The 23,730-nt window shown below is 37.3% G+C and overlaps 2 protein-coding genes across 7 annotated transcripts in view; one reads left to right on the top strand and one right to left on the bottom strand.

Moving 5' to 3' along the window:
- The window catches only part of LOC103316546, a 463,261-nt gene that overhangs the window by 141,095 nt on the left and 298,436 nt on the right, over positions 1-23,730 (bottom strand). The window lies entirely within an intron of this gene.
- LOC107981524 overlaps positions 22,288-23,730 on the top strand; it is a 62,550-nt gene continuing 61,107 nt past the window's right edge. The window contains exon 1 of one of the 2 annotated variants that reach the window (XM_032602036.1): positions 22,288-22,688. The gene's annotated coding sequence lies outside the window, so the exon portion shown is untranslated. The remainder of the gene's footprint in view (positions 22,689-23,730) is intronic. The other variant, XM_016987550.3, reaches the window with a different exon arrangement.

Here is a 23,730-nt window from a genome sequence, read left to right on the forward strand (position 1 = left end):
ATACATGAAATGAGTGTTAAAACTAGATAGGACAACCTCGGAGCACATACTACATCTGGAGACAAAAAGATTCAGACTAGAGACAAGGACCAGAAAACGAGCGATGAAGCACGAGAAAAAGCTATATAAGGCGAAGGAGGACACCCTATGGAGTGAATGTTGGAGAGTTTTATAAAAGGAGACAAAAGAAAGAAAAGGGAGAAGAGAGCGCAGACAAGTAAGAAAAGTAGAACTAAACAAAAGAGGCTGGTCAATGGCGGAATATCACAGAAGACTGAGAGAGGGAGAGTAGGTATGGGCTGAAATAGAAAGGGTGAATGACATTCAGATCCAAAAATGGGAAGGGGAGATGAGAGTCTCAAGAAAAGCAAGAGATGTAAAGATACTAATAGACCCAACAGGAGAGAGGCCTGAGTACCTAAAAATAGGAGGAAACACGAGGAAGAGAGGTTTATCCACGACGGCAAGGTTCAGGATGAGGAATAAAGCCAGAGGATACAGATATTGGATGAAGGAAGAGGAAAGAAGATGCAGGCTATGCAGAGAAGAAGAGGAAAAAATGGAGTACATTTTTGAACGATGTATCTATACAGGGAGCAGCTTGGAGACCTTGAAAAACAAACTTAACAGAGAGAAAAAATCTAGGAAAACTATATAGAGTACTGCGGAAAAGGGAAGAAAAAAAGAAAGCAGAAAGAATATAGAGAAAGCGTAAACAAACGTTCAGAAGAAGCTTTCAAAATCGGATGGGAGCAATCAAAGAAGGGAAAGATATAGTAAACACCAGTAAGAGTGAAAAAGCTCCAGATCAGAAAATAGAGGAAGGTGAGAGAGGTGCAGGGACTTAGTAAAGTAACTAGAAAGAGGACTAGATAAAGGATTAGTACAGAAGAGGAATGATGAAATGAAACAAGGTGCGAACCAAGGAAATGAACAGCCAGACAAACATTCACACGTAGTGATCGAGCTTAGTAGAGGTTAGGAAAAGCACCAGAAAGAAGAAAGTAAGCAGCAAAGAAAGTGAAATGTCGAGAGAAGACAGGAAAATAGCAAGAAAGATGAGGGATTTAAAAGAAGAGGTTGAGAACTGGAAAATTAAGATGAAGCTGGAAAAAGGGTGAGGAGAAAACCTGGAGAAGAGAATGCAAGAGATAAGAAAGGATATGGAAGTAATAAAAACTAAGAAGAAAGAGGGCTAATTGTTCACATAAACAATTGATATGAGAAGGACTCGCTAAAAGAATGGATGGAAGTTAATTAAGTTAATTTTTGTAAGAGATATAATATAATTACGATCCCTCAACTGCTGTAGGAATATTTGTAACAATAAAATTAAGTTCTATGATTTTTTTATTATTTAAATAATTTATCACTAAACTTTGAATTTTTAGTTAATGATGGACATAGTGGAACAATTTATTCCTACAGTGACTTTTTTTATTTTGATGTTTTCTACCTCTGTGATTTTTTTTGTAATGCTCTAAGCAATTCATTAGCTTTGCTACAGGCTTTAAATATGAATTTTAATCATTTTATGATACTGGGTCTCTGCCATTCTGGGACCCATAAAGAAACTTTTGCACTATAAAAAGGTATCTCCATGAATTTTTTGGTGGTCGTAGTCCGGATCGAACTCTTACTTTCACCAATATTGAGGTTTGAATAGCTTATAAGATAGTATAAGATATATGTATGACTTTGAGATTTTTATTAAAAAAGTGATAAAATTTTAATAAAAAAAGTATATTCATGTCTAAGTTAAAAATGCTTCCCTAAAGAGCTATAAATTAATTAATTTGTGCTAAAAACCCAAAAATTGCCAAAATTGACATCTTTGGCTCCCTACCATTTTGGTAATAAGTAATTTTAAAATCTGAAAAAATTTAGGTGCATTGGAAACTGTTTCTAGAATATATTTATCGTGGGTTGAAAAAGAAAAAATTTTTGATCTTCGATTTAAAAGTTTATTATTCTAAAAATGGCACAAAAATAATTGGAAAAAAACAAATTTTTGGTCAAATCCAATAGGCTGTTATGTCCTTAACTATTGAAAGTTGTCACCAGACAGTAACTCTACGGGTTATTTTGCTTTTATAAGCACGGACAAGGACAAAGCTCCAGAGCGCGAAGCTGAGCGCCGCGAAGATAACCCCTGCCTCGCTGTTGTTGTGCACCTCCTGCCCACTGCATTCCTCCGTTGGTTTCTTCTTTTCACGGATTTGAACACGCTCTCCTTAGATGATCTTTCTTTCCGCAGCCAAAACACTTAAAGTCTTTTCTTTCAGCTTCAAATACATTCCGCTTCTTATTGCCGCAATCTTTCGGGCTTCGTGTTTCCCAGATTTTAATTTTATTTTTAAGAAATTCACACTTGCGATCACTTTCTTGCATTGAATCTATTAAGTCACCGACATAGCTTAATAATTCCGCTAGAGTTTTTAATATGTAGTATAATTTTTCTCGTTGGATTACTTTTGCCCCGGCACTTTTCAACTCGTTTATCACTTTTTCGAACTCTATGAAAAATGTAGACGAATCTTCATAATCTTTCAACTTCATTCGGTCTATCTTGTTTCGTATGCATATTTGCAATGCTGTCGTCTATTTCAAATACATTTTGTCGAATTGATTCATAATTTTCAATGCCGTATCCTCTTCTTCAACAAATTCTAACTGTTCATTTGTTATACTACAACATATGTAGTTTATTGCCTTGAGATTCTTCTCATTCCACTCAGTCTGATCTTCAGATTGTAACTTTTCTCTTGTTGCTGGTTGATCGAACTTTTTCCACTTTAAATATAGTAGGATTCTATTTTTCCAAATATTATAATCTTCACCGTCAAATATGACATCTTAAATCATCACATTTTTCTGTCTCTCGTAGTTTCACTTTTATTTTCAAAAATATTTCTTTTCAATATCCAGATTTTCTTAATCTGTAATTTTGTTTGTCGATCTAATTTTACTGTATTTATTTCGAGCTTCTTACAATTTTCTTTTTTCACTTCTACTTCACTACCAGCAACACGTGGGTACATAACCTCACTAACATTTCAACTATGGACTGCTACCATGTTAATAAATGAGGGATTTGGTGTGATAAATAATATCACCTATTGCTCCTGTGGACCCTTCGGGTTAGTGTTGTACCTTTATTTAATACTCATTGTTGGAGATTACACTTATATCGTCGGATACGCACAACATGTGCTTGGGCTCTCTATATAGCCATCTTACGCTCTCAGTGGTCGAGTTGTTTTTCTTACTCTATACTCACGCTTTCACACTATACCTATTGTTACCGCTACCGCACGCTAGTCTATCCTGCTCGCTAAAGTCACGCACGCATGCCTGTTCGTATACTCTCTATAGTGTGTACGGATAGTAGCATATAAATTACTCATATCTCAACAATATTAAATACATCATATCGCATCAAAATAAATATATTTTTTCAATAACTACTGTCACGGGGCAACTGGGCTTTAGCGCGACAGCCGCAAAGATGATGTCGCGTCAACGAGGGGGATTACTCACTCCTTTATCCCCGCACGGCTATTTCCTCGATGATGCTGGAGCCGACGACGGACGTTAGCCGTCTGTGCAATGCCGACTCCGTACTATGCAGCCGGGTTGCCTCGGTGTACAACTGCGCAGCATGCGAAGCTCGCCGCACTTTCTTCGCGTATTGAGTCTCCGGCCAGGCGCGCACTCTGTAGCCGCGCCGCGATGTAACCGGCTTTACTCTACCGGGTTCGTCGGAAGGACGCAACGGGAATACGGAATAAACACTCATGCATTCGTGTACAATTGAAAGATGGCTATATTCTTCAAGATGTTGGTACAATAGATCGCGCGTCGCGAGAGGACGAGTTCGCAATCGCGGCTCGTACTGGAGACGGGCCGACGACTCGGTGGCAGCGAGCCTCGGCCTCGGCGCCTGCAGCCGATGCGGTTGTTTATGAATCGCGCAATAGCTAATGAATAATGTATTTTTATTACTCAATAAAAATACATTCTTCGAATTTAATTTAAGTTTTATGGTTTAATGTTATGATGTAATTACTTTTGATTTTAAAATAAAATAAAATTTTAATAATAATGGAATATTAGATTCTTATTTTTTTTTTTGTTTCATATTTCTATTATTATAAATTAGTGGATTATGTATATTTAAAACTTCCGGTCTACTTCCGGTCTACTTCCAGTCAACTTCCGGTTTACCCCAACCCCTTATGAGAAGGAGTTCCGGAGAACAAGTGAACTTATAGTCGGAGACTACCTGACACATTTTAATATAATAGAGGGCTATAGAAATTTTCGGACATGAAATTAAGCTAAATGATTTATCGTTGAAAAATAAAGTGATTTTATCACCATTAAATTTTTATATATCAAAAATTAATGAAAATATAGTTGAAAAAGTTGATGGTAAGAGTTTTCTATTTTATAGTAATGATAGAATCGAAAGTGAAAATGACGACAATTTGATAGACTCAATACCAACTGAATTTCTAAATTCGTTGACACCAAATGGATTACCACTACATATATTAATTTTCAAAAGAAGTACAATAATTAGTTGTTCAAGCAATTTGGATATCGATGGCGGCCTTTGTAATGGAATAAGAATGATTATTAAGGATTTAAAAAACATATATAAGTAGGACAAATCATTACTTGTAAATGTTCTGGTTAAAATGTCTTATTGCCACGACTTGATCTAAGACCATTGTTAGATGAGATTAAGTTTTGCTATGAATATAAACAGATCTGAATGTCAATCTTTTGACAAAGTTGGAATATATTTGCGCACTACAGTATTCAGTCATGGTCAATTATATGTTGTTTAGTCAAGAAACATCGAGAAATACTTCAAAGTTATTTTTAAGTAAGGAGTCTTGAATAATAATCTTAGAACGAATGAAAGAACTCAGAGTGAGTTCCAACAAAAGGAAAGGGTTGAGTGAGTGAAGGGTTCATTTTAATTAACACACACGATTTCGCGGTACACAAAAAGCACTTGCTTTGGCGTAAAAACCCTCACGGTTTAGAGGGAAAAGCCTCAGTAAGTGTAAGCTTTATTGAAAATAAGGAAAGGGAAACTATACAAATAAAAGAAAGAGAACAGTGACTCTAAAAGAGAAAAAACTCAAGTGAACGAACGCACGCAAACGCAAAGACGCGAGGTACCTTTTCCGCACGCAGAGAGAGCTCTCTTACCGCAAAGACGAACGCAAAAACCGCCGCCGAAGAGGGCGTTGAGCAGGCCTCGTCGTAGTCCGCCGCTGCTTCCGTCCTGGTCCTGGAGGTCTGGAAGCCGGGCCTGGGGAGCGAAAGGATGGTCCGCAACCGTGCACCAAGCGCGCCCCGACGCAGTGTCGGAAATTGGACAAAATTCGCTCAACTGCTGGTTTCGCAAGGTATCCCCCTAAAACCACTTGAAAAGGGTTCCCTGATACTCCTAAAAACAGGTGTCACTGCGATAATTTTGATATTTTCATTCCCGCATTTGTAGGCAACGATAGACCAATGACACCTCATTTCACCATTTTCTCGAATTTGTCATAATCGTGTAAAGTTGTATATATGTATATATAACTTCATATATACCCATATATATACCATTATACTATATATATATATATATATATATATATATATATATATATACCATTGTGTGTATATATACGTGTATATATATATATATATATATATATATATATATATATATATATATATATATATATATATATATATATATATTATTTATACGAATAAATGGATGGTTCTCTGTGAAATCGAGAACTAAAAAATTAATATAGCCATAAGTTTGAGAATATGTTCTATAGATATCCAAATAGTCTTATGAATTTTTTCAGACTTTTTTCATCGATACTCTTCGAGTTATAGGGGGTCAAAAGCAGGTGCTAAGCATTTTCTGCATTTTTTGCCTATTTTGAATGATTGATAACTGCTCAGGGAAGCATTTTTCACTATAGACATAGGAATACTTTTTTTTGTAAAATTTTCTCACCTTTTCAATAAAAATATCCTTAAAGTCATATATATATATATGTTAGGCTAGCTTATTTGCAATTTAAACCTTTAAAAAGGTATCTCCATGAATTTTTTGGTCTAGATCCACGGGATCGAACCAGCAGAATTTCGGATTTAAAGGTTTAAATTGCAAATTCTGGAATTTATGTACATATTCTTATACTACTTTAACCTAGCTGTATAACTTATTTCGTAACGATAGTCTTGAAATATCCTACGTTATAAGTGTCAAATTTGCATATTAACTACTTATTAACCATCATATTATGTTTGTTTGATGTATAACTTCTAGTAGAAGGACAGGCCCACTCTAAAACTTAATAGATATTTTTTTACTTTAAAAAGGTATCTCCATGAATTTTTTGGTCTAGATCCACGGGATCGAACCAGCAGAATTTCGGATTTAAAGTAAAAAAATATCTATTAAGTTTTAGAGTGGGCCTGTCCTTCTACTAGAAGTTATACATCAAACAAACATAATATGATGGTTAATAAGTAGTTAATATGCAAATTTGACACTTATAACGTAGGATATTTCAAGACTATCGTTACGAAATAAGTTATACAGCTAGGTTAAAGTAGTATAAGAATATGTACATAAATTCCAGAATTGGTCTAGACTCCTATCAACAGTTAACAATCAATATATCATAATATAATGATCAAAAAGTTATGAAAATGAATATTTAACTTTTATACACATTCCTATAAGATTTGCTTCTTTTATCATACCACAATCAAATTCACACAATTCCCGAAGTAACAGAGGACATGCATTATTTACAAAAAATAAAAATATAAATTAATGAATTATGGTTACGCAATAATGATTAGTTCTGTAATTAATTGCGTGAGTAGTCACGTGATTAATCCTATGATTAATCGCGAGATACATTGCTTTATAATCACGTGAGTAATCACGTAATTAATTAATGTCTACTGAAAAAATCCCGTGATTACCACGTGAAAAACACGTGAGATTTTCATAAGACCATTTGGATATCTATAGAACATATTCTCAAACTTATTGCTATATTAATTTTTTTGGCTCTTGATTTCACAGATATTTGTTATAAATAATATTTGTTTTTTTTGTTTGTAACAAATATAATATTTGAATATAACATAAATTTAATGATTAGGCTACGTATTTTTTTAAGTTTGCATATGGAAAATTTATTTAAAAATATTTAAAAAAGCATTAACATACTACTATGTATTAAACAATATTTTCTTTATTGGAACTATAAATTAAGTTGGAGGAAGCTACGTGCCAATGAATTGGCAGCGGTTTTTTTTTTATTTCTATTGCAATAAAAATAAGAAAAAAATAAAAGTATTAACTATATGCACTTCGATTGACTGATAACGTACTTATTTATAGAATAAATTACATACAAGAGCGATGATTTATGTCTTGTATGATAATATTAATTATATCTCTATTTTCCAATGTTCAAACCATTTTTACCATTATATCGAACTTTGATAATATTTTTACCATTATATCGAACTTTGTGAATACACAAGTTATAGCACTTGAAACATATATGGCTTTACAATTATAGGTACATGCTGTTGTTCTTAAAGTATCTTAAAGTATTATATTTTTAAATATAATTTTTATAAAAATTATAATAAGAGCTACATTATTCGTATTTGAAATCGCAGCAGACTAAAACTGTTACTAGTAGTAAGAAAACTAAAAGTATCAAGCTTCAACATAATAAGTTGTTTTGAAGTTTAATAATATTAATAAAATCATTATCTGAAAATTTAAGTGTCATTGTGTATTAATACCATGTTAATTCATATAAATCATATAAATAAAATATAAATATAACTAAAAATAATATAAATAAGATGTAATAGAAGTATACATCTTATTCACAGCTACAGTTTCTTTTCTATAAAAAGATGAATTTACATTTCTATTTCTCTGTTAATAATACGAATTTAAAAATAAACTTGTAAAGCAATATAAACGAAGATTTTATATAATTATTTTTTACTACTATTTTAGAGGACAATTAATTCTGAAAGTGGCGATATACAGTGCTTCAGTAAATAATTGTTAAAAATAGAAGTCTCATTATAATCGTTATTTGCAGATAATATATATTATTATTGATTTGTTTTAAATATACTAATACTGAGCCATTAACAAAGTTAGAAATGTTTATGTAACGTTTTAAAAGCTGAATATTAAAAAAAAAGTTTTAAATTGCTAAATATTACAAGAAATGTCGATCCATTTAACATATTCATATTTTTGTAATTTGATATGGGATAATAAAAATCCCTCAGAGTCTTCTGCTGAATTTATTTTGAAAGATCTCAAATTAAAATATAAAATTTCAGAAAACGAGGAAAAAAAATTGCTTGAATTCTTAAAGACAAACTTTATGATTCAATATAAACGTAAATGGGCAATCGTTACCCGTAAAAAAGATATCTTTCTGTCAAAATATAAAGAATTCCTTGAGAAAACTTTTACTTTAGAATGCGAAGATGCCGATTCTTTAAATTTGGATACATCAGTTAGTAATATTAATCTATCTCAATCGAAAATAAATTTAAATTCCAAAAAAGTAGGAAGACCACTTTTGTCTTATGAAGAAGGATCTTCAAAAACAAAACGTAGACGAGCAATTGACTTGGCTGAAGAACATACAAAAGAAGAGCTAGTTACAGCACTTAAAATTAAACACGAAGCTCCCTTTGATAGTCAATATATTAATAAAGCCTTAGCCATGTACCTAGATTTAGATTTATCAATACGCAAGTATACAAAATTGCAAGATTATACCAGTGATATGCATGGAGGCACGTTATACCCAACTTATTCGTCGATTAACGATGCCAACAAGGCTTGTTACCCCGAACACATAGATTTTTCTGATTCTGGAGCCAAAGTTCATATAATATCTTTGCTTGATCATACCTTAAAGAGAATTTTGATGACATTAAACATAGATGCATTACAAGCTTTAAATCAAAATGTTATTTTTTCAGGAAAGTGGGGTATGGATGGGAGCTCAGGACAGCAAACAACAAGGCAGTCTTTTACAAATAATACTATGATTTTGAATTCAAGTGACAGTGATACAGAAATTAATGATCCACAAGATTTTACAGATGCATCTGTGTTCATTACAACTTTTGTACCTCTTGAACTCAAAACTATTGATGAAGAAATTTTGTGGATTAATGAAAAACCTTCGTCTACGTTTTATTGTCGTCCAATAAATTTCATATTTACTAAAGAAAACGATAATATTACAAACAAAAACTACAAAAATATTACCAAAATACTGAACAAAGTCCAAAATTATATCATAGATTTTATGGATATGACGTTCAATGTGAAATTTGATTTGAAGTGTACCATGATTGATGGTAAAGCGGGCAATGTTATAACAAATCAAAAAGCTTCTAGTCGCTGTAACATTTGTGGAGTTGGACCTAAGAAGATGAATGATATAGATCATGTCTTAGGTCTTCATTGTCATACAGAATTTTACAAATTTAGCTTTCCCATATTACATAGTTGGATTCGATTTATGGAGTATGCACTGCATATTTCTTATAATCTAGATTTTCATAAGGGAGAAGCAAGAGGATCTGTCAATAAAGAGTTAAAAAAAGTGAGAAAATCAGAAATTCAGAAGTCGTTAAGAAGTAGACTGAGAATAACAGTTGACGTAGTTAAACAAGGTGCAGGTACCACGAATACGGGAAATGTTGCGCGTACTTTCTTTGCTCAATCAAAAGAGGTATCTAAAATTATAGGCGTTAATGAGGAATTTTTATCTAGATTGTACGTAATTCTGCAAATAATATCATGTAAAAAAATAGTTAACTTAGTATTATTCAAAGATTACTGCTTAGAGACGGCTAAAAGATGTGTAGAAATGTACCCCTGGTACAAAATGCCACCATCTGTACATAAAATCCTTATACACGGATGTGATATTATGATTGAATTTCCAAAACCTATAGGATATTATTCTGAAGAAGCGCAGGAAGCTTCCAACAAAATATTTCGGAAAGCTCGTGCTGAACATAGCAGGATGTTCCAAAGGTCTCAAACGAATGAAGATATAATACATTATTTTATGGTTTCATCAGACCCAGTCATAAGCAGTTGTCGAAAACGTTAAAAAAAATTGAACAACAATTAACCTCTGAAGCTACAAAATTTATAATCACATCTGAGGAAATGGAATAACTAAATATTATAGCGATAAACTATAAAAGAAATAACAAATTAAACGTATATAAATATACGAATCACAGTGAAAATGAAATTACGACAAACATAATACAAAAATGAATGAAATGCAATAAAAAATTAAAAAATATAAAAATACAAAACCAAAAAAAAGAAAAATCCCCTTTTTAGGACTTCTACCTTGTCGTGGTAAAGGGGCTTAAATCGTACTATGAAAGAAACGATAACTAAATGGAGTCAATTCTATATTACAGCTTATAACTATCAAAACATCATGATAAAATTCAGCCGTGTCATTGGATATGCCAAATTGATAAACTTATAAATCTTTTACTCTAATCAAAATACGTTTAAACTAAATCTAGGTCTATCAGATAATTATAAATCTATGATAATCGAGTAAAGTAGATATTTAGGTTAGGCAGAAAAAATCTAATACCTAAGAAAAGAAAAAAAAAGATAAAAAATAATGAACTAAAGATACAAACAAGATTCAGATTAGAAATCGAGAAAACGAATACTCGAAAAATAATAAAAGAAAGAAAATGCAGATTGCGTGGAAAAATAAAGAAACCATGGGCTGAAAATAGAGATAGAGATATAACTAAAACTGGATTAAAGGGCTGAATGTAGAACGAGGTAGAAATAGACATAAGAAATATAGAAAATAGGAATATCGATAGAGGTGAAGTTGGAGATGGATAGAAGATACACAATCGATGTACAGTACTTAGATATATAATTATAGTTAATCATCATAATATATTATGTTTGTTTGATGTATAACTTCTAGTAGAAGGTCAGACCCACTCTAAAACTTAATAGATATTTTTTTACTTTAAAAAGGCATCTCCATGAATTTTTTGGTCTAGATCCACGGGATCGAACCAGCAGAATTTCGGATTTAAAGGTTTAAATTGCAAATAAGGTAGCCTAACATATATATATATATATATGACTTTAAGGATATTTTTATTGAAAAGGTGAGAAAATTTTACAAAAAAAAGTATTCCTATGTCTATAGTGAAAAATGCTTTCCTGAGCAGTTATCAATCATTCAAAATAGGCAAAAAACGCAGAAAATGCTTAGCACCTGCTTTTGACCCCCTATAACTCGAAGAGTATCGATGAAAAAAGTCTGAAAAAATTCATAAGACTATTTGGATATCTATAGAACATATTCTCAAACTTATGGCTATATTAATTTTTTAGTTCTCGATTTCACAGAGAACCATCCATTTATTCGTATAAATAATATATATATATATATATATATATATATATATATATATATATATATATATATATATATATATATACACACACAATGGTATATATATATATATATATATATATATATATATATATATATATATAGTATAATGGTATATATATGGGTATATATGAAGTTATATATACATATATACAACTTTACACGATTATGACAAATTCGAGAAAATGGTGAAATGAGGTGTCATTGGTCTATCGTTGCCTACAAATGCGGGAATGAAAATATCAAAATTATCGCAGTGACACCTGTTTTTAGGAGTATCAGGGAACCCTTTTCAAGTGGTTTTAGGGGGATACCTTGCGAAACCAGCAGTTGAGCGAATTTTGTCCAATTTCCGACACTGTGCGATGTCTCGGGGAGCCAGACGCTTGGCACGAGGGCAACAAGGGGTGTTGCCGCTGTTCGCTCGCCCCGAAGGAGTCACGTACAACACGTGGACACCTTCGCCAACAAACCTTAAGACTATCGCCTCGAGGCACACTCACACACTCGCACAAATACACACACGCGAACGACGCGATCGCGAATTTTCCGCTAAACACTACCAACACGGCGCAGAACGAGGTGAACAGTGATAGCTCTGAGAAGAACAAGTCACTGGCTCACCGTCAGAAGACAAAAAAATCGAAAAACGTAAGGAAGCCAAACGTGCGAAGCGCTAGGCAGTCCGAACAGGAATCCGCGCGCGCGGGCCGCTTCAAGTGGTGCTTTACGGACTTCACACCAGCTTCCCACAAACCTCCGTAATGTGGAGCGCTAGGAGGAATGAATACCCACTCCGTTCCGTCATTTGCTAGAACCGAGGCAACCTTTTGATAAAAATCCGACGCCCGCTGGAACATCGCCTTCAGCTCGTTGTCTGCTCCATGGAAGTTGGTGGCGTTATCGCTGTAGAGCTTCTGGCACACCCCTCGCCTACCAACGAATCGACGATATGCACTGATAAAAGTGGCTGTCGTCAGATCGCTCACCAGCTCCAAATGAATCGCTCGGGTGGAAAAGCAAACAAAGACAACGATGTACCCCTTATACGCCTTGTGTCCACGACCCTTAGTTGTGCGAACCTGAATGGGACCAGCGTAGTCTAAACCTGAAATCGAAAACGGCCTACTAGCATGCACTCGATCGGCGGGGAGATCTCCCATTAACTGCTGTGCTGATTGAGGTTTGACCCGCTGACACGTCACACACTTGTGAATCATGGACTTGACTAACTGCTTCCTGCCCACAATCCAGACTTGCTGCATCAGAACGCTAGAAGTCAAAGTAGGTCCACCATGCAAGCAAAGTCGATGAGCAGAATACACGAACAAGCGACTGAGAGCTGAATCCGGCGACAAAATCGGTGGATGCTTGCGATCGAAGGACAGGCTGGAGTGAGACAGTCGACCTCCTACTCTCAAAATATTGTCCTTGCCAATAAAAAGATTTAATTTACTGAGCCGATTGCCTTTCGGCAATCTCCCTCCAGCCTTCAACGCTTCGATCTCGACTGCAAAACTGTTCGCCTGCGATAAACGAATAACAATGCTGCGAGCTTCTTCCAACTCTGACAGCGTGAGAAATTCAGGAAGCGGTTCTTGAGCCTCTTTTTGCCTACGATGATTAAGAATAGGACGTCTAGCAAACGCAACGACCCGAATTAAGCGGGACAACGAAGAAAATCTGGTCAACAGCTCCGGTTCCGACGGCACCTTCTTCGTATGGAGCGCTCGCCGAGTCTCTGCTGGCTGTGGCCACTCGTTCGGAGCTTGTAAAAGCCAGCTAGGTCCCTGCCACCACAGAGTAGTCCCTGCTAGCTCCGCTGGTCCAGAACCTCGAGTCGCCAAATCCGCTGGATTCTCCTTAGTAGGTACGTGCGCCCATGTTGCAGACGGCAACTCGGTTTGAATGTACGACACCCTATTTGCAACGAAGGTCTTCCAATGACAAGGATGCTTTCGAAGCCATGTGAGTACAATCTGACTGTCAGACCAAGCAAAAACCGGAGTCGCACTGAGAAAATCGAGTTTCCTAACGTGGCAAAGGAGCTTAACGAGAAGCGCAGCCCCGCAGAGCTCTAAGTTAGGAATACTGACCGTCTTTACCGGAGAAACCTTCGTCTTGGCAGCTAGAAGAGATACACTGAATGTGCCGTCTCCCTTGTCGACTCACAGATATACAGCAGCAGCATAAGCTCGAGAAGAAGCGTCCGAGAAACCGTGTAGCTGGTACGAACGAGTGGAAGTGACGCCTAACCACCTATCGATTGACAAGGACGGCAGCTCAGACAACGATTTGCAATAAGCATACCATCGCTCGCGAAAATCCTCTGGCAATGGCGTGTCCCAGTCGCACTTCTGGATCCACAAGTCTTGCATCAAGACTTTCGCAGTTACTGTAACTGGCGAAAGCCACCCGAGTGGATCAAACAAACGAGCTATATTGGAGAGAATGGAGCGCTTAGTCGAAGCCTTCGATAGCTCGGTGATATCTGAAACGGAGAAACAAAACTTGTCCTGAGCAGGATTCCAGTGAACGCCGAGTGTTTTGACTGATTCATCCATATCGATCTCCTTTGCCGGGCCCTGTCCTGTCTGTGGAGGAAGCAGCTCTGGATGGTTAGCAGCCCATTTGTCAAGATAAATACCTGCCGAGCCTAAGAGCTTAGTAAGCTCGACCCTTTTCTGCACCGCAGTGGAAAGCTCGTCTGATCCAGCGAAAGTATCGTCCACATATGTCTCGGATTTGAGGCATTCAGCACCGAGAGGAAATCTAGCGCCCTCGTCTTCTACTAATTATTGCAGCGCGCGAATAGCTAAAAACGGAGCACAAGCCGTCCCATAAGTGACTGTCGTTAAGCGATAATCGACAGGAGGTGAATCAGCCGTAGGAGCCCAAACGATCCTCTGAAAGTCTTGATCCTCGCGCTGCACTTTGATCTGCCTAAACATCTTAACTATATCAGCTGTAAACACAAATAAATATCGACGCCAATTAAGCAAAATCAACGCGAGGTCACTTTGAAGAGGAGCACCTGTAAACAAGAAATGGTTAAGAAACCAACCATCCCGAGTGCGTCGAGAGGCGTCAAAAACGACCCTAATCTTCATTTTCAACAATAAATACAGCACTACTGGGTGATGCGGCAAGTACCACGCACCTTCACGCCGAATCTCCGACTCTGGAACTCGAACCATGTGCCCTAGGTCCTCGTACTCCTTCAGAAATTCTCGATACGCATGAGCGATCTTGGGATCTCGAGCAAAGCGACGATGCAACGACTGTTGAGATGGCGGCTCTGTGAGATCCGAGGCAATTAAAGCAACGCTGCAACTGCTTGACCGTTGCCAACCGCTCGTGTGGATTGTTGTCTTTCAGCTTGAAGCATTTCGAGAGAGGATGCGTGCCGTTACAAAGGGCGCAATTAGAATTTCCAGACAAACGAGAGGATCTAGCGTGGAAAACCTTCCGAGGCTGAGGTCCTGATGTTGGCGTAGAAGCTGGTCTCTTCTCCGCCTTGCGCTCCGAAGGGTACATCTTAAGAGCTTGAGCTCTTCTTTCAAGGAACTTAAGCAAATCTGAAAACTTAGGAAGAGCGCTGTTGATATCACGCTCCGGCTCGTCCGCCTCCGGCACGTACTCCTGGTCGTTCTCACTCAGCTCAGCCTCCCACAGCTTCCGAGACTCCGGATCCAGGCGATCGGACAACAAGAAAACAAACCAAATATCCCAATGATCAACTGGAAGTTTCAAATTTGTCAAAGCTCGAACGATCCGCTTGGCCTCATCAGCGAACGCATGCATTTCAGCAGCCGATTCCTTCTTCATCTGCGGAATTTCTAAAAACGAAGTCAAGAGTTTATTGATTATCAACCTAGGATTACTATAACGATCCTTAAGCGTCTGCCAAGTGCTCGCATAATTCGCATTGGTTGTCATCACGTCCTTGATCAGCTCTGCAGCCACACCAGTCAAGCATAACTTGAGATACTGCAGTTTCGTGACGTCAGAAATGCCAGAACGACTATGCATGAGAGAAGTGAAAAGATCGCTAAAACTAGCCCAGTCCTCGTCTTTACCTGAGAACGTAGGTAAACTAATTTTCGGAAGCTTGACAACCTCAGGATCTGAGTCCGACTCCCCCATACTAGCGCTATCATCAGCATCAGGCTTGTCGAATAAAGCAAGCAGTGTTAGGATCTCGTCAAGAGCCGATTCGTAAACACCCTGAATGCGATCGAACCATTGATCTGCAATATACGCATCTGTCTCTGCATCGTCCCTAACGACAATTTCAGAATGCGTCTTCCTAGTCTCCACCCAAATCTGCTTAACAGCATCAAGTCGCGCCTGGACCATGCTTTTATTAAGCGAATCACGCTGCTTAGCAAGCAGGCGTGTACGAATGCTCTCAATTTCGGCTTCTCGAGCCGTCTGTAATGCAGTCAGCTTCTTCAGCGCAATAGGAGCCATGATGCTCGCAAAGTCTCCCTATACGTAACGCAAACTTAAAGAAAATAAGTGTCGTGCACGCACGCTGCTAATCCGCGGACACAACCGCAGTGTGTCTAAGAAGTCGCCGCTCCCTAATCCGCAAACGTCAACACACGCGCGCGGCGCAAGGCCTCGCTTCCGAGAGCGCTCGACCGACCGAGTATGTAAACAAGAGCGCGCGGCGCTATACAAAACGTTCACACTGAGGCTGAGAAAAACAATACTTGGAACTTCAACAGAGATATAATATGCTACTGGAAAAAGTCGTTACAGTGTGAACGCGTTTGTGTACAGATTTTATACACTACGTTTATCGCACGATTATGCCCGATAGAACAAAGAAAAACGCACGAAAAAACCAATCACTCACTCCTCACCCGGGGCACCATGAATAATAATCTTAGAACGAATGAAAGAACTCAGAGTGAGTTCCAACAAAAGGAAAGGGTTGAGTGAGTGAAGGGTTCTTTTTAATTAACACACACGATTTCGCGGTACACAAAAAGCACTTGCTTTGGCGTAAAAACCCTCACGGTTTAGAGGGAAAAGCCTCAGCAAGTGTAAGCTTTATTGAAAATAAGGAAAGGGAAACTATACAAATAAAAGAAAGAGAACAGTGACTCTAAAAGAGAAAAAACTCAAGTGAAAGAACGCACGCAAACGCAAAAACGCGAGGTACCTTTTCCGCACGCAGAGAGAGCTCTCTTACCGCAAAGACGAACGCAAAAACCGCCGCTGAAGAGGGCGTTGAGCAGGCCTCGTCGTAGTCCGCCGCTGCTTCCGTTCTGGTCCTGGAGGTCTGGAAGCCAGGCCTGGGGAGCGAAAGGATGGTCCGCAACCGTGCACCAAGCGCGCCCCGACGTCTCGGGGAGCCAGACGCTTGGCACGAGGGCAACAAGGGGTGTTGCCGCTGTTCGCTCGCCCCGAAGGAGTCACGTACAACATGTGGACACCTTCGCCAACAAACCTTAAGACTATCGCCTCGAGGCACACTCACACACTCGCACAAATACACACACGCGAACGACGCGATCGCGAATTTTCCGCTAAACACTACCAACACGGCGCAGAACGAGGTGAACAGTGATAGCTCTGAGAAGAACAAGTCACTGGCTCACCGTCAGAAGACAAAAAAATCGAAAAGCGTAAGGAAGCCAAACGTGCGAAGCGCTAGGCAGTCCGAACAGGAATCCGCGCGCGCAGGCCCTTCGCGCGCTCGCAAGCGGGGCCGGCGGCGCGCAACTCGACGCATGCGCGCGCGCTCTCAACGTAGAGGTATAATCCACGAATTTTCTTCACTGTTCGTTCATGAGCAGAATGGACGAGCCGAGCGGGAGATACGAACTATCGTCAAAAGTGCTAGAGCAATGCTTTTAGGCAACAGCAAGGTAAATTTAGAACTTTGTCCCTAAGCGATAAATACAGCCTGCTACGTATTAAATTGTGTAGTTATGCAGCAACGGCAAACTATAACACCGTACGAAAAATAGTTTAATCGAAAGCCAGAAATCAAACATCTACGGGTATTCAGTACAGACGCATTCCTAAATCAACCCGAAGAGAGGCGTAAAAGTTCGACAATAAAAGTAATATGGTAACCATCGTAGGCTACGATGGTGAGTCAACGAATATAGGAGCCACACAAATCTACAGCAAAAAGACGGCGTATTTCAAGTTGAAATCGATTTTGCTTTAGGAGAGGTGCAAGAAGCGGTTGAAAAAAAGCAGCAGATATCAACAAGCCGTTGATATAACAGCTCCAGATCAATTGTCCGCTGATGAAGTGGGAAGTAACGAGATCAACGAGCAACTGCAGCCAATCAAAGCCCCAGCAGAAACTCAAGGACGACGTCTCCGCGACAGAATTCGGCTCAATGCGATAGATTGATACGGTTTGATTGTAGCATACCTTGAAAACACCGTACCAATCAAGTATACTGAAGCGATGTCAAGCAAAGATGCGGCACAGTGGCAAAGAGTTGTTTAAGAAGAGGTCAACGCGCTTAATAAAAATGACACGTGGAGTGTAGTCTAGTTACTTAAAGGTAAACGCGTGATCGGAAGCAAATAGGTTTTTTTCATTAAGGGAAATACCCACGACAACAGCGTGAGATACAAAGCGCGACATGTTGCAAGGGGTTACGCCCAGCGGAAAGACATCGATTTTTTGACGGGTATTGCAAGAATAAATCTATCTGCAGGAAACCGAAGGATACACCATTAAAGAGGGTGCTGCTTGCAGAATACAGTGAAGCCTCTACGGATTTAAGCTATCTCCACGGTGTCGAAACAAGAAGTTCTTTGGATTACAAGAGCGACAAATGCGTGTTCGTCGTCGAGATAAATAATTTTGTAGTTAATTTGGCATTGTACGTCGATGACAGCTAAATTACGTGTAAATGCCAAGCTGCGATAAATATTGTACTAGAATATTTTTATATTTATAAAGGAGTGAGGGTAAAAATTTTGAAAATAAATATTTAAAAGGCAAAAATTACGAATTGAATTATAACGAAAGGTATAATTTTGAAAACCTAAATTTGGAAATTCCTAAAAATATCGCTTTTGCAATATTTTAACTACAAATATCACCTTTTGCGATATTTTAATTCAACATTTTTGTAAATTTTTGAAAGCTCATTTATACATTTTTAATTTCTAATCTTTACCCTTTCTAATTTTTATTTTTCGAAATTGTCACCCTCACCCTTTATAAAGCAATTTTCAGATCACGGAAAATAAGGCAAATAAATTTGTCGGTATGGAGATTACGTGCGATCGTTCGGATCGTAAACTTATGATCATTTAATCTATTTATATTAGTAAGATTGTATTAGCAAGAATTATATTAATAATCTGAAATAAGATTATTAATAAATTTGGTATGAATGATGCTAATGCAGTCAGTGTTCTTACGAACCTGGCGTAATTTTCGATAAAGAAGCAAGTGAATGTGCACAGAATGATAGAATACCTTATTGCGAAGAAGTCTGTTCACTTTTATTTGCTGCTAGAGTGGAAATTGAAGAACGTATTATATAGTATTCAGAAATAGTGGGAGTCAGGAAATGTGCAGTTATACTAACGCTGACAATGCCAGATGAACAGAAACTCGTAGATCGCGAAGCGGTTGAGTATTCTTGCTAAATGGTGGATTAATCTGTTGGTCCAGCCAGCGCCAGAGTATAGTATCGTTATCAACAACAGAATCGAAATACACCGCGCTAACGCATGGGACAAAAGAAGCGATCTAGCTGCACCAGATGCGATGCAAATTAAATTTACCTTGTAACGCAATTAAGCGTAATTGCTTTACTAAATAGCGAGTGCGTATCCTGCGTGATCAATTAAACATCCAAAATATTTTCCATCAAGTGGGAGTGTTGGATTATATTTTTTGCAGAAAACGAGTGAAAAGTGCTAGTCTTTGCGGTGAAAAATGAAAAGTACTACTCTTCTAGAAAGGTTTGAAGCGTGCTAGTCTTTGTTAACATATAGCAGTCGTCGTGTACGATAGTAATTCTTTTAGTTCTGGCAAGCCACCTTTTTTCGACGGACGTGCTACTATACGTGATGTACAACTTTCGAAAATAATTAATATTTCTTACGACGAGAGAGCATCATTACGACAAAATTTTAAATTTAACAGGTGCTGCAAAGAGTAAATTTTTTTGCGCGTATTGTAATAAAAAATATCATTACATAGATCAGCACGTGTATAAGTCGGTATGTCCCGCTTGTTTTGTCACGCCTGGCTGTAAGAAAGATAATGTTCAATTAATTAAATGCAACGATTGTTTTATAAATTTTCTCTGAATTACTTGTTTCGAAAATCACAAGACCTTGGGTTCGTATAAAATACTAAATAAGAAAGTTCGCGACTTGGTATAAATATGTCAAACTTGTCTTGAACATGTACACACTTATCGTGGAAAGCACGAATGCGGTATTTCGTATTGTAAAATCTGCCGTACTAAACACTTAACAAACGATGCGTGTTACATGCCTGTTGTGCGTGCGCCGAAACGACCAATAGAAATCCCGAAAAAGTACCTCTACGTGTTTTATGATTTTAAACACAGCGAGACTCTTTATTTAAAAACCGAACGGATATGCGTTTGCACGTGCCGAATTTGTGCGCTGTTCAACAAGTGTGTACAGACTGTCTGACGCGTAGGGACTTGAGCGAGCGCTGCGAAACTTGCGGTATACGCAAATATGTTGTTCGGGAAGATCCTGTACGTCGATTCGTTGAGCTGTACATTCGTGAAAAATCAGCGTCCCATCGTATCATATGTATCGCGCATAACGCTAGCGGGTTCAATGCTTAATTCATTTTAAAGTACTTGGTGGAAAAGCATGAAAACGCAAATCCTCAAGTCGTGCTCAACGGAAAAAATATCGTTCTAATACAGTGCGGACGGACGAAATTTATCGATAGTTTGAATTATTTTCACATGCCATTAAGCCCAATACCCGAAACTTTTGGTTTGCCACCGTGCGCGAATAAAGGGTATTTTCCGCATTTATTTATCATTCCCGAAAATGAAAATTGACACTAGTTGAATTAATTCGTAGGGATAACTATGAAAATTCGGAGCAATCGTCAGGCACGTGTGTCTCTTAGGAGAGCTGTGTCGGGAGTGAGCGCGTGGAGCAGCGCCGCACAGTGGGGCCATTTGAAAGAGTTTGGACAAACATTTTGATTCAATTGGGGTTACAGAGGAATGAGCTGAAACTTGGTAAAAATCTTTGTTTTTTAGTGTACTTTCCGAATCCAAATCCTACGGAAAGATTCACTTGAAGAGTTTAAAATGGCGGTCTGGCATAACTCTAATAGTCGCAAATATCATTACGGGAAAGCAGTTATATGCCATTAAGACTAGCTGGAAGAAAAAAATAATGAGCAAAAAGCTTATTCTTATGTATTTTTTCCCGCTGAACACGAATCCACCATTGTTTTGGCCTATGTAGCCCCCGTTCTTCCATAACCTCAAAAAATACTCTGAAAAGCAGTATTACGCTGTTAAGACTCGCAAATATAAGCAAAAAAAAATTAAATAAAGTAAAAACGCAGATGATCTTATAAATTATTTAAATACGTGCTTTTTATAAAAATCGATTGCGTTAAATGTACTATTGCTTATAAAATTGTTCTGCTCTAAATTTTTATTACAAACAACCCTCGTTAAGTCAAATATTATCAAACAATTGATTTGTTTGATATTGTTAATTAAATTTCTTTAAATAACTAGAATATATCATGTCAATATAAAAAAAGTATAAGTGTATGATTTGTATTATATTTTTTGCTTACATAATTTCGACATAGAGGTTCATCAAAATAAACTTAAGTAGTCTGTCGTATATCATAACATTTTATTTAATACACACAACAACATTAACAGTTATCTTCATTACTCGAAGAATCGTGATGATTATCATCATCATCATTACTATCATAATGATCATCATCTAGGGATAGCAACCTTATCATATCATCTGTTAAAAATTAATTTGTCTTTTTCGGAAGTTTCTCTATAGATCAGAAATACGGATCAGAGTACAGTAGTAACCTCTCAATCATATCTGTATTTGTGTCAATCCTAATAATGTATTGATAAGTATTAATATATAGTTATTCAAATATTTTGAATACATTAAAAGTACTAACCTAGACGTTTTTCTAGAAAATTCATCACAAAATCTTTTAACATTTTTATTGTTTGCCTCCTGTTCCTCTTCAGACAGAATCCCAATAGGCAAAAACAATCCATCAAGCACCTGATATCCATTCAATAGGATGACCTGCATCGATGGAGGCATATAGTACCAATTGTACAAACAGCATACTGTCTTGCTATCTCTCTGCAGTAATCACGAAAAGCTTCATTATCAATTCTTTTTCAGAAGATATGACAGCCAGAATCACTCGAGAACGATATAATGAACTATGGTTAAAACCTATAAAATAGTAAAATGTTGCGAAAATTTTGTAAAAGGGCGTAGTTTTCAGAAAATATGTAGAGTTTAAATTATGTATTTTAAAAAAATTATTCATATAAGTTATCTATGTGTGTGTGTGTGTTTTTTTTTGCGTGCGCGCGCGCATGAGTAATGTAGACCGTAGTAGCCGTCATCTGTTATCGATCGCCTTCCCCATGCCGTATCGGTCGCCTTCAAGCTTCTCGAAACCTGCAACAATAGGATGTTTATGTTTTCGTTTGTTGGCACGTACGGCGGAGCATGCATGAAGAACAATAGAAGGAGAAATAAAACAAGCAAATTACTAACCGTTTTAAAAAGGCTCTTGCACCGGCAACGAGCCAGTCTCTGTAGGGTCTTAGAGCTGTAAAGACGTATGAAATAAACGTGATTGAAATCCATACCCAATTCCATTACTTACCTGCGAACCTACGTAGGCACGACCACACGTACACTTAACTAGCGCTGCGGACAAGATACTGCGAGGCTGTCGAATCAAGATTCTCCTCCAATCTCGTGACGAAAATCATCAGAGAGGAAGCAGCTGGTGTTTCAACCCCTTTGTCGCAGTATTTTTTGAACCTTAAGTTTGAAGCCTACCTTCAAGCAGGGATTCAGCTAAAATCATCAAAGAAGAAAGTAAGTCTTTGAAATTTCTTATTCTCCTATTTTTACCCTATCCTTAAATACGACTGATCTAAAAGCAAAATGGCTCAAGCCGCAAATCAAATCTCAGTAAAGCAATTTAAATTAAGATTAACTATTGGGAGTATAAAGTTAATTCGCGATCAGAAAAATGGTGGCGACAAAGTCGCTAGTTATACATTGCAAGTATATCTATATATATTATAACACTCGGTTAATACTGTCCTGCCGTGTTATAACCAGGGCCAGAGGGGCCCTGTTTATTGTGAAAGAAATAACGGATCGTTTAATGTCTTCAAAGCGAATAAAATTCCAATTTTATTTGCACCCAGACCCGCGAATGCATAAAATAATTTTGTACCGATGTTTGCAAATAATTTTGGAAGACCTACCCAAAACCCTCAACCTAAACCAATGTCGGTTAATACTAGAAACACCAATAGGTCAAATAATAATCAAAACAACCGGTCAAATAATTTCGCCCCTCAAAATTAGTTCTTTAGGAATACCGGATCACCGAATTTTATTTCCAAAAAATTGCATTATCAGGAAGAGCAGCAACTAGAGAAGGTAGCTTATAACGAGGAACGAGAAAATATTAATGGAGATGATAGCAACTATGAAAACCAAGAGAATGTAGAAACTGAAAACTTTCAGCAGGATTCCAATACAACCGGAGAAACATAGTAAATTTGAATAGTATAGGCAGTTCACCTGAACTACCACACATATTGACTACGTAACTTGTCATGCCCCTTACATTTTGTACTTGGTACATACTTGTTCATCGAGTGGTATTATTGTAAGTGTAATTTTCTGCATATTTTATTCGTGTACATAAACTCATAAAATTTTTATTGCGATAAAACGAAATATTTTAAGTGTAAAAGAATGTATTATGAACAAAATGTAAGGGGCATGGCAAGTTACGTAGTAAATATCGTGAGAGTTATTTGTAATTAATCAATATATTACTTAAGTTTAAATTACCAATCATTCGACTCAGATTTTAATCAAACATAATGATTTTTTGTTT

The sequence above is a fragment of the Nasonia vitripennis genome (genome assembly GCF_009193385.2).
Source record: "Nasonia vitripennis strain AsymCx chromosome 4 unlocalized genomic scaffold, Nvit_psr_1.1 chr4_random0007, whole genome shotgun sequence".
Lineage (NCBI taxonomy): Eukaryota > Metazoa > Arthropoda > Insecta > Hymenoptera > Pteromalidae > Nasonia > Nasonia vitripennis.